Below are 12,044 nucleotides of genomic sequence, written 5' to 3' on the forward strand. Positions count from 1 at the left end.
GTGTGCTCCAACAGGTGGACAAGAGGGACAGTGTCACTGATGCATGCACTGTCACTGCTCACCATCCTCGTGACCTCCTCAATTTGTGACAGAACAGTGCATGCATCCCTGATCATAGCCCACTGGCATGGGGAAAAAAAACAAGGTCCCATGACCCTGTCCTGGTGCCATAGTTGCATAGGTACTCATTGATGGCCCTCTGCTGTGTGTGCAGCCGCTGCAGCATGGCCAATGTTGAGTTCCACCTGGTGGGCATGTCACAGATTAGGCGGTTCTTGGGCAGGTTAAATTCCTTTTGGAGGTCAGCCGGCCGAGCACTGGCATTATATGACCTGCAGAAATGCACACAGACTTTCCTGGCATGCCTCAGGACATCCTGTAAGCCCGGGTACCTACCCAAGAACCACCACCACCAAGTTAAGAACGTGAGCCAAACAGGGCACATGGGTCAGTTGTCCCTGTCGGAGGGCAGAGAGGAAGTTGGTGCCATTGACACAAACCACCATACCTGCCTTAAGCATCAACCACCTCTGAACCTGCCCCTGCAGAGCTGACAGAATCTCTGCCCCAGTGTGGCTCCTGTCCCCCAAGCACACCAGCTCAAACCTTGCATGGCATCTTTTTGCCTGCATGCTTGCGTAGCCCCTTGAATGCCTATGGAGCACCGCTGGTTCCGAGGACAAATCAGCACAGGAAGAGGCCATGGAGGAAGAAGAAGAGGAGGGGGTGGAGGAGAGAGGTGAGGCAGAATCACCACTAGTAGAATTTTGAAGGCGTGGTGGTGGAACAACCTCCAACACTACTGCACCCTGTCCTGCATCCTTCCATGTTGCCAGAAGAGTCACCCAGTGCATGGTGAAAGATAGGTAACGTCCCTGTCCATGCCTGCTGGACCATGAGTCAGCGGTAATATGCACTTTACTGCTGACCGCCCTGTCCACCGAGGCCAAGACATTGCCTTCCACATGTCGGCAGAGAGCCGGAATCACCTTCCATGAGAAAAAGTGGCGTTTGGGAACCTGCCACTGAGGAACTGCACATTCCACAAACTCACGGAAGGGGGCAGAGTCTACCAACTGAAAAGGTAGCAGTTGAAGTGCTAGCAGTTTAGCCAAGCTAGCATTCAACCGCTGGGCATGTGGATGGCTGGGAGCGAACTTCTTTCGGCGGTTCAGCAGCTGGGACAGGGAAATTTGCCTGGTACAATCTGACATCGGTGTACAGATAGCAGATTGCCCGCAAGTACTTGGCTGTGACACACCTAATTTTACACCTTCATTCCTCTCAGTGCAGGTTTCAGAGAGGACTGAAGGTATTGTGGGGTTGGAGATCCCAGCTGATGAGGAGCAAGGAGAGGTCCGCTTTGTTCTTTGGTGTGGGTCTTTTAGGTACGCTTGCCAACGAACTGCATGGCAGGTCAACATATGTCTGGTCAAGCATGTGGTGCCCAAGTGTGTGATGTTTTGGCCTCGCGAGATACGCTTGAGACATATGTTGCAAATAGCAGCGGTGGGATCTGATGCACTTGTCTCAAAAAAGGCCCACACCAAAGAACTTTTGGAATAACGCACAGAGACAGCAGCGCCCTGCACATGCGGAGCTCTGCGGTGTGATGCAGTCGGTGTGCTGCCCTTAAGCTGGCCCCTGGAGGGCATCCTGCCTCATTGGAGATGTGCCTCCTCCTCCTCCTCTCTCCTATCAGGCACCCACAAGGAGTCAGTGACCTCATCATCCCCTCCCTTCTCATCACTGAAGCAAAGCTGGCAGTATGCTGCAGCTGGGGGAACATGACTGCCAGATTGCTGTCCTTCTTGAGCACCACCTCTCTCTGGGCTCACGTTACTGCCTTCCTCTAGCTGGGTACCATCATCGGAGCCTTCAAAATGCTGGGCATCCTCCTGGAGCATGTACCCAACACTGTGGTCAAACAGTTCGGGGGACTCCTTTAGGAGGACATGGTGGGGCTAGGGAAGGTGTGACTGATGCCATTGAGCCGAGGGAAGAGGCCGCGTTGGCAGCTGCTTTGCCAGACAAAGTACCCTGAGCCTGGGTGGGGGAGGATGAGGAGGATGAGGACGGCTTGGTCATCCACTTTACCAAGTCTTCCGCATGTTGCAGCTGAACACGGCCAGCTGCCGAAAAAAAAGGACAAGCATGTCCCACGGCAACGTGCTGATGAGGATGCACCGTCTCCATGACCAGCACTGTTGCCTCTAGACACAGAGCCTGCTTGCCCTCTTATTGGCTTGTGACTGTCTGCCTCTCCTTGTTGGCCTTCCAGACATACTAATGGCCTGCAGTGAGATGTAGCTACACAAAGCTGGGATGTATATATATATATATATATATATATATATATATACTGAACCTGCAGCTAGCAGAATCAACTGCCTGCCTGTGGTACTAATAGGATCAGAAGAACACCACCAATTTTCTTCAGGTAGCTTTAGGTGCACACTGTGCAGAGCACACAGTACACTAACTGTAAATACTGTAGCTGCCTGCCTGTGGTATTAATAGGGGCAGAACAACAGCAATTGTCTTCAGGTAGCTTTAGGTGTACACTGTGCAGAGGACGCAGTACACTAACTGTAAATACTGCAGCTGCCAGCCTGTGGTACTAATAGGTTTAGAAGAACACCACCAATTTTCTTCAGGTAGCTTTAGGTGCACACTGTGCAGAGGACACAGTACACTAACTGTAAATACTGTAGCTTCCTGCCTGTGGTATTAATAGGATCAGAACAACAGCAATTGTCTTCAGGTAGCTTTAGGTGCACACTGTGTAGAGGACACAGTACATTAACTGCAAATACTGTAGCTGTCTGCTTGTGGTATTATTAGGAGCAGAACAACAGCAATTTTCTTCAGGTAGCTTTAGGTGCACACTGTGCAGAGGACGCACTACACTTACTTGTAAATACTGCAGCTGCCTGCGGTACTAATAGGATCAGAAGAACACCACCAATTTTCTTCAGGTAGCTTTAGGTGCACACTGTGCAGAGGACGCACTACACTAACTTGTAAATACTGCAGCTGCCTGCGGTACTAATAGGATCAGAACACCACCAATTTTCTTCAGGTAGCTTAAGGTGCACACTGTGCAGAGGACGCACTACTCTAACTTGTAAATACTGCAGCTGCCTGCGGTACTAATAGGATCAGAAGAACACCAATTTTCTTCAGGTAGCTGCAAATACTGTAAAAACACCTGCCTGCCTGTCAGTAGGAAGAGAATAACAGGAACAGATCTAGCTAAACTGAATACAGTGTATATATTGTGACATTGGGGGATGTCTAGCTCAGTGGTAGATGCCTTTTCAGTAAGTTCACAGTGAACAGGAACTTTAATTTAAAGGCATGATAGCCCACTTTTATTAAAAGGAACAAAAGCTCCTCTAACCATTTTCTCCCCCAACAGAGCTCCCCCATTTAGGTGTAGTCTGTCCCTACTTTAGAGCCAGTAGCCAGCCAAAAGGTCATAAGGTCATCCCAGTTCTCTTTGAACCCAAAGCCCTCCTTCTTAGGTAACTTGTTTAGCTCTTGAAGATCGTGATGTCTCTCTGGCATGACTTTTGCCACAGGAAGTACTTGTGAAAATATTACCTTTTCTTAAACTCTATCTTAAACCCTAAGTCCCTGAAACTATTTTTAAAGTGGAACTTTGGGGCATGAATAAAAAATGACAAGAAGAAGGAGGGCTTTGGGTTCAAAGAGAACTGGGATGACCTTATGACCTTTTGGCTGGCTACTGGCTCTAAAGTAGGGACAGACTACACCTAAATGGGGGAGCTCTGTTGGGGGAGAAAATGGTTAGAGGAGCTTTTAAACTAGGACATGAGGGGAGGGACCAGTGAAGGATAAACCAGTCAGTGAACAGTCAACGTGGAGAGCCATGTCTTTATGGACTTTGTTTGTGCACTGGTGTGCAGTCATGTTGGAACAGGAAGGGGCTATCCCCAAACTGTTCCCACAAAGTTGGGAGCATGAAATTGTCCGAAATGTCTTGGTATGCTGACGCCTTAAGAGTTCCCTTTACTGGAACAAAGGGGCCAAGTCCAACCCCTAAAAAACAACCCAACACCATAATCCCCCCCTCCACCAAATGATTTGGACCAGTGATCCATAAAGACATGTATAAGCGAGTTCTGGGTGGAGGAACTTGACTGGCCTGCACAGAGCCCTGACCTCAACCTGATAGAACACCTTTGGGATGAATTAAAACGGAGACTGTGAGCCAGGCCTTCTCATCCACATCCAGGCCTTCTCATTCACAAATGCGCTTTTGGAACAATGGTCAAACATTCCCATAGACACACTCCTAAACCTTGTGGACAGCCTTTCCAGAAGAGTTGAAGTTGGTATAGCTGCAAAGGGTGGGTCAACTCAATATTGAACCCTGCAGACTAATGCCTCGTACACACGATCGGATTGTTGGCCAACAAAACCATGGAATTTTGTCTGAAGGGCATTGGCTCAAACTTGTCTTGCATACACACGGTCACACAAATGTTGGCCAACAATTAGGAACATAGTGACGTACTAGACGTACTACGTGGTTTTTCAGCTCTTTAGCACCACCCTTTGGGCTCCTTCTGCTAATTTAGTGTTAGTAGAAGTTTGGTGAGGGTTGATTCGCGCTTTTCTTTTCACGTTTTTCATTTAGCGCTTTTCATTTCGTGCTTTTCAGTTCGTTTCTGAACGGCCGTTCGTCAACCAGACATGTTGCGGAATCGGAGGAGATAACGTGTTATTTATTATTGGCCTTGGAGTTATTGCTTTTACATTATTTTTTTTGTTGAATAATGATTTGATTTGGTATATTTTCTATATTTTTGGATGCATCAAATGCACTTTTTGGTTAAGTTCTATTGGCAGATAGCATGTCTAATTTTATTTTTTTAATTTTTTTAATGCACAATAAAAAAAATGTGGAGAATAATACTTGGCTATGTGTTTTACTTCAAATGACAGTTTGGGAGTAGGCAGTTACATTTAAAAAAAATACAATGTAAAATTAACAAGGGACACCAACATAGTTGTATCTTTGATCTTAAAAAACTACAGGATAATGGTGTTGTGGTAACTTGCCCAAAAAAAAAAAAGCATAATAATATTGTTCTTGATATCACTAGAAAAAAAAAAGCCTGTTTGCAATAACTCCATCAGTATCATCAGCAAAGCAGCTCCATTATTATCCCATTAAAGAAGAAGAATTGTGCGCTACATTTGGAGATTTCATAATTTGCCACGTCATGAATGTTAATTCTCCATTACAAACGCTAGTTTACAAGACTGTCCGGTTCCGCTTTCGAGCATGCATGTTTGTACTTTGGACTTTTGTCCGACAGACCTGTGTACACACTCTCAGACAATCAGACAACACACATTTGTTGGCAGAAAATATGAGAACGTGCTAGCCAACATTTGTTGGTGGAAAGTCCGACAACAATTGTCCGATGGAGCATACACACGGTCGGATTTCCAACATCTAATATCAACATCTCCCGCCGGAAAGTCCGATTGTGTGTACGGGGCTTAAGACTGGGATGCCAGTTCATGTGCGTGTAAAGGCAGGCATCCCAATACTTTTGGTAATATAGTATATATATAGGAATTTAAAGTATTTTCTCCTCCCTACCATTAACATGACTGCTTAAAGCCTAATTTCAACTTTCATCTTGTGTGTGCTCAGATTCTTAGGACATTACAATAACTGAACTGAACAATACATAGTGAACTAAAGGGTTTTTGATCAACATTATTCCTTTGTATGCCTATGCATTAACTCTCTAATGGCTATAATGCTTTATGTAAAATCGAGCATCCTAGGTAAGGCCACACCACCCTGGTTCACTATTCTCCACAAATGCCAGCCAGTTTATCTTCTTAATTAAAAATGAAAGCTGCAAAGCTATGATTAATTGTCTGAGGTCATATTAATTAATCCAGGTGCTTTGTCTCTTTCCTCTTATCTGTTTGATAAATTCAGAGCCCTGGAATGAAACCCGGTCATCGGTCCATGGATCATTAATGTACAACAGGGGGTTATAATTGTACAACATTGGTGAGTGACTTCTGGTGCATGAGGTTAATTTAGATCCTGTGCTCAGGGCTTTGGCCAGGGTCAACACTTCTTTTCAGTTGCTTAAGGTAACTTTAAAAAAACCTAGAAAATCTCATTGTGCCAATTGTGTACTGCATGAGAACCATAAAAGAAAATTCTTTCATCTATAGATTTAAAAAACATTATCAAATTTTTAAAATTACTAACTTTTGGACTATATTGCTGGGTTGCTTGCCTTTCTGAAACCCTAGTGAAATATATTTAGCTAATTTCTGGTGAACAGTAAGGTAGATTAAAGTGGTATTAAAGGTTTTTTTTTTTTTTTTAAATAACAAACATGTTATACTTACCTGCTCTGTGCAATGGTTTTGCACAGAGCTGCCCCAATCTTCTTCTTCTCAGGTCCCCTGCCGGCACTCCTGACTGCTCCCTCCTGACCAGTGCCCACAATAGTGATCAGTTTGCTATGGGGGCACTGGTGCATGCTTGCTCCTGAGCCCTGCTCTTTGCATCCATAAGACACATAGAGCCACAGCTCGGCCCCACCCCCACTTTCTCCTCATTGGCTCCCTGGCTGTGATTGAATGGCTCCCATTGCTGTCTCAGCCAATTAAGAGAGGCAGTTCAGTGACAGCCAAGGCTCTCATGCACATCCCTGGATTGAGAGGGAGCTCAGGTGAGTATTAGGGGGGCTGTGGGTGGAGCAGCACACAGAAGGTTTTTTACCTTCATGCATAGAATGTATGAAGGTTAAAAAACTCCAGCCTTTACAACCACTTTAAAAAAAAAAGGATTGCAATAAATTAAGAATTGGAACATCCACATAATAGCTATGAAGTGTTCACTTTTATGTTTATTGGTAGTGGTGGCAAAACAATGACTTTTTTTTGTCTTTTTAGATATTTATCACTTTTATCACTCAATATAACACACTATTGTTCTCATATGTTGGACTTCTAAACTTCACATGCACTATTGGATGTACACTAAACTGCACAGTATGTATAGAACCAAATAATGCCACATAATCTTTCATCACTACGGTACTGATACAAAGCCAGGTAATAATAAGAACTGCAATAGCATTGCTTGGGACAAGTGGGCAACGGTGGGTTGACAATAACAAAGAATACTGTAACTTGGAAGTTATAGTTATTGCACACAGAGCATGATATAACAATCACAATGTGACTGGGCACCAATTGTCCTATAATCTTTTTAGAAATGGAAACACATTTCTCTTCGAAGTAAGAGAAAAGAATATAGTGGGTTTTGGCACTCTGATGGTACAAAGAAGGTCAGGTAAAAGTCTTGCATGTCATTGTTCTCAGTGAGACATCTGCTTGGTTATAATTACAGCTTGAGCTGGTTGCAGAACAACAATAATATCGATTTTTTTTCTCCAGCTGATAGTCATGTACTAATGTATGTTCTTATCCCATAGACCTGCTTTATATCGTGAGAGTGAACAATAAACCGATTAAAACATCCAACTGAAAACTTTTTCAGTAGAAGGCATTAACTAAGGTCCTCTGTTTTGGCCTGCTTAAGCTGGTCTCTTAGGCTGCCTATAGATATTAGAGGGGGCTGAGACTTGCAGAATTGATCTGCTTCGCCTTGAGGCAGCAAACTTTCTGAGAGTCATTTCATAAACTTGCAAGGTCAGCTCTGATAACTGCAGGTTTATAATCAGTGCACTGTAGAGAATGGAAGATAAAAGCTGCAAAGGGAGGCACTGGTGGCACAGCTTGTCTCTGGGCAGAACGATTGTGATTGGGATAGATAGACTTTAATTTGCTTGATACTCCCCCTAACAGATGCACGTTATCTGGCACCTGCCTGCCATTATACTGTATACACTATATTACCAAAACAATTGGGATGCCTGCCTTTACACGCACATGAACTTTAATGGCATCCCAGTCTTAGTCCATAGGATTCAATATTAAGTTGGGCCACCCTTTGCAGCTATAACAACTTCAACTCTTCTGGGAAGGCTGTCCACAAGGTTTAGGAGTGTGTGTATGGGAAAGTTTGACCATTCTTCCAGATGCACATTTGTGAGGTCAGGCACTGATGTGGACAAGAAGGCCTGGCTCGCAGTCTCCGCTCTAATTCATCCCAAAGGTGTTCTATCGGGTTGAGGTCAGGACTCAAGCCAGTCAAGTTACTCCACCCCAAACTCGCTCATCCATGTCTTTATGGACCTTGCTTTGTGCACTGATCCAAATCATTTGGTGGAGGGGGGATTAAGGTGTGGGGTTGTTTTTCAGGGTTTGGGATTGGCCCCTTAGTTCAAAGGAAAGGAACTCTTAAGGTGTCAACATACTAAGACATTTTGGACAATTTCATGCTCCCAACTTTGTGGGAACAGTTTGGATATGGCCCTTTCCTGTTCCAACATGATTGCACACCAGTGCACAAACAACACAAGTCCTGACCTCAACCCAATAGAACACCTTTGGGATGAATTAGAGCGGAGACTGCGTACCAGGCCTTCTCGTCCACATCAGTGACTGACCTCACAAATGCGCTTCTCGAAGAACAGTCAAACTTTCCCATAGACACACTCCTAAACCTTGTGGACAGCTGCAAAGGGTGGGCTAACTCAATATTGAAACCTATGGACTAAGACTGGGATGCTATTAAAGTTAATGGGCGTATAAAGGCAGGCTTCCTAATACTTAATATATTAAGTAGGTTGCCAAAACTGCTGAAATTGCAGGAATTGTTCTATGGCCTTTATCTTTTACTCTGGTTGTAGTCAGCTACTACTAGAGCCCAGGATGCTAAAGGCTTAAATCTACTAATTTCAGCAAAAAAAAAAAAAAGAAAAAAAAAACAATAGCTGCTGACAGATATGAAAAGCAGGCACCAACAATCTTGTGATAGAGCAGAGGCATAAAAACTGGTACATGTATATAAAAATGATTACAAATGAAACATCTGAGATTACGGAACACAAAATAAATACATGTGGGCTTATCAGTCCTTAGATTTGGAGTTTGAATTAATTTTCTTTCTTTTTTTCCCCCTTTATCTTATTTTGGCAATTCTGGCAGTACCAAACTTCCTGACATAGGGTGCAATGCTCAGTCAATCTACTGTGTCTTTGGAGGAGTATTGTTGTCACCCTAGGACAGAAAGTGTTTGGACTACAGAACACCTCTTAACCTGTATAATATAGGGAGAGGTGTTCTGTAGCTGAGTAAGTCAGTAAGCTGAGAAGGGCTAAAAACAATGCCTAGAGTCATATCTCCCAACATTTTGAGATGGGAATGAGGGACACCTACTAGCAAATGTATGTAGGCATAGGATACGCTCCCTGCCACACCCCCTTAAAGAAGAATTAACAAAAAAAAAAAAGGTTAATTAAATCCACAAGGGCTTTTTTTTACCACTACTATTTCTTTATATTGGCTTTTGAAATGTACAAATGCAGCAATTTAGAAATTGGATGAAAGGATTAGCACCGGGAAACACTTTTTGAAAGGAAAAAAAGTTAGTTTTATGTACTATATGGATCAAACCAAAATGAGGGACAACTGAGGGGGACAGAGGGACATTGGTCCAAATCGGGGACAGTCCCTCGAAAAGCACAGGACAACACTGGATTTCTGGTGGGATCAACTGTTATTTTTTGCACTTATCAAACAGATATCAGAAAACACATTTAATGGCATATTAACAGACCAAAAGGGAGCAAACAAAAGTTAAATCTCGTAGTTTACATACACTTCACAAATCAGTAAGCAGTTTAGTTTTATTTTTTTTAAATCAATCAAGTTTGCTTGCTGTCATGGAAAACAATGACAATATGCAGTGAAGAAGTGGTTAATGACAACATTAATTGCTCTTTAAATTTAGTTATTTACTGCTGGGGGCCAGAACTCCATTAGAGAGAGTGCCTGCAGCAGCAGCTGTCACCAAGGCTAGAATAAGCAGGAGAGTCAGAGCTATGGGATGGGACACATACAAAAGAAGAAAGAGAGGAAGGAGATGGAGCAAAGAAGGAATCATGAGAAAGAAGGGTGCACACCTGGGGAGGGTGGTAATGGGGGGGGGGGGGCACCAGAGGGGTTTGGAGACCACAGAAAGGAGCTCCATGCTTACCGCTGCAGTCCTCAGTGTGGTTAATCATGCTCTCTCCTCTCAGTACTGATTTGCAAGAGCAGATTAATCAGGGAGCTCAGCTTGATGAAATTTCATGTTATTGTACTCATTTTAGCAACATCTTTTATTATCTTCATTATTCATTTACAGGGGACTGGCATCAATTATGCAAATGAGTTCACAGACTTTGCAGATTACTTCATTTGCTACCATTGTTTGTGGAAATTTAATTATTAAATATTATTAAGCTTGCGTTTTCTTCAATTTTCAAGGCTCGGCTTCATTTGATTTTTTTTTCCTCCAGCTGCTCTTCTTTCCGTTCCATGCCAAAAAAAAGGAAAAAAAAAAAAAAAAAAAGCAGCTCCCCCATCAAAGCCATTCTGGCATGATAGGAAGACCAAATAAAAATCTCCTCAATTTAATAATTTTGATGTTAGTCCCCTTGTTCTCAGCTGCTTGCTCAAAGCTACGAAGAAAGAATAGCAGAGCACATTCAATTTAATGAGAAGAAATTGAATTCAAGTTTTGTTCAGAATTGACTTCAATTAAGCGGAGTCTTAATGATAAATTAATCTCCCTTTTTTCTTTATTCCCTACAATTTGTTATTTTTTTTAATTCCAGGAGATTGGACTACAGTGAAAGACCAAAAGAAGAATGCCCATTTACACTAGATTAGGATAGCGATAGAAAAGAACTGCAGTGCTATTTACAGAAGCAGGTCCTGGACAAATCATACTTGCTCAGCAGCAGTGCCTATTATAATTGTAGTTCATTATTGCTACTTATACATTCAAAGAATTATGGACAATGTAATAGATTTAATATTGTTAATCTTTAAATTGGTGCATAATTCGTTTTTTTCTTCTTTTTTGCTAGAAGCTCCGGGAGGAGGTGGTGCTGGTTGGGGGTTACTCAATAAAGCCCTGATTAAGTAGTTAGGAATAATCAAATAGTTGCTATTCCCTAATATTTTAATTTAGGCAGGTAACTTTGTCTTGTCAAATGAGCACTTTTAGCTCAGTATACTTTTGTAAGTATTTCTTAACACCTGTTTATATTAACATTTTATTAACACTGTGAAGCATTAGATGCTGACAATTTTTTTTGAAGGTAATAGAAAGTATCCTTTAAAAAGTTGTCAATAACTCTCCAGACAAAAGTTAAAATAATGTCTTTTGAGAGGAACACAGTCATGCCTTTTTGTAACGCTGGAACACCCTCCTCTGCCTCTTACCTACAGAAAACCTGATGTAAATTTAATGGAACATACACAGTACAGTATTGTGTTACCTGACATTTATCCTGCTATGTAAAGCCAATGCCTTTTAAAAAATAGCTGTTGCGAGAGGTGTAGAATATGTAGGCTGTTATTGCTGACCCTGGCTTCCAACAGTAATCATGCTTTCTGAATCCCTGACATAAAACAAGGTTATACCTGAGGAATTATGACTTTTTTTACTCTCATTTGCTGCATGCTTAGGCCAAAAAACTAACATTTTTAGAAAGATGCTAGGAATGGAGGCCACCCTGTGTCTACCATGACAGGTGTACTTTAAGGTTCGTAGACAGACAATGAGAGCTAATGTGAGAAGGGTTGAGGTAGTGTTTCAGTCCCAAATTCATATGTATGGTGCTGCATAGAGTTCATATGAAAATAATTAGATATGCGGGACCTGAAAGCACCATACAGATACCCCAATTGATCTAGAGCTGCTGCGTGAATGATCTCTACGCGTTTCGCAAGGTAATTCTCGCTTCCTCAGGAGAAGCGCAGGTAGGTATCTGGAGATAAAAATGAATCAATGAATAATAATAATAATAATAATAATAATAATAAGCAAAAAAAAATATTAAAAGGGGAGG

General features: G+C 42.5%; 1 protein-coding gene across 1 annotated transcript in view; it reads right to left on the bottom strand.

The window, feature by feature from the left end:
• The window catches only part of LOC141103513 (uncharacterized), a 60,648-nt gene extending 50,319 nt beyond the window's left edge, over positions 1–10,329 (bottom strand). Inside the window, exon 1 of the mRNA XM_073593187.1 lies at positions 10,181–10,329. The gene's annotated coding sequence lies outside the window, so the exon portion shown is untranslated. The remainder of the gene's footprint in view (positions 1–10,180) is intronic.
• Positions 10,330–12,044: the final 1,715 nt, after the last annotated feature.

This window comes from Aquarana catesbeiana, linkage group LG07 (assembly GCF_042186555.1).
Source record: "Aquarana catesbeiana isolate 2022-GZ linkage group LG07, ASM4218655v1, whole genome shotgun sequence".
In the NCBI taxonomy this organism is placed as follows: domain Eukaryota; kingdom Metazoa; phylum Chordata; class Amphibia; order Anura; family Ranidae; genus Aquarana; species Aquarana catesbeiana.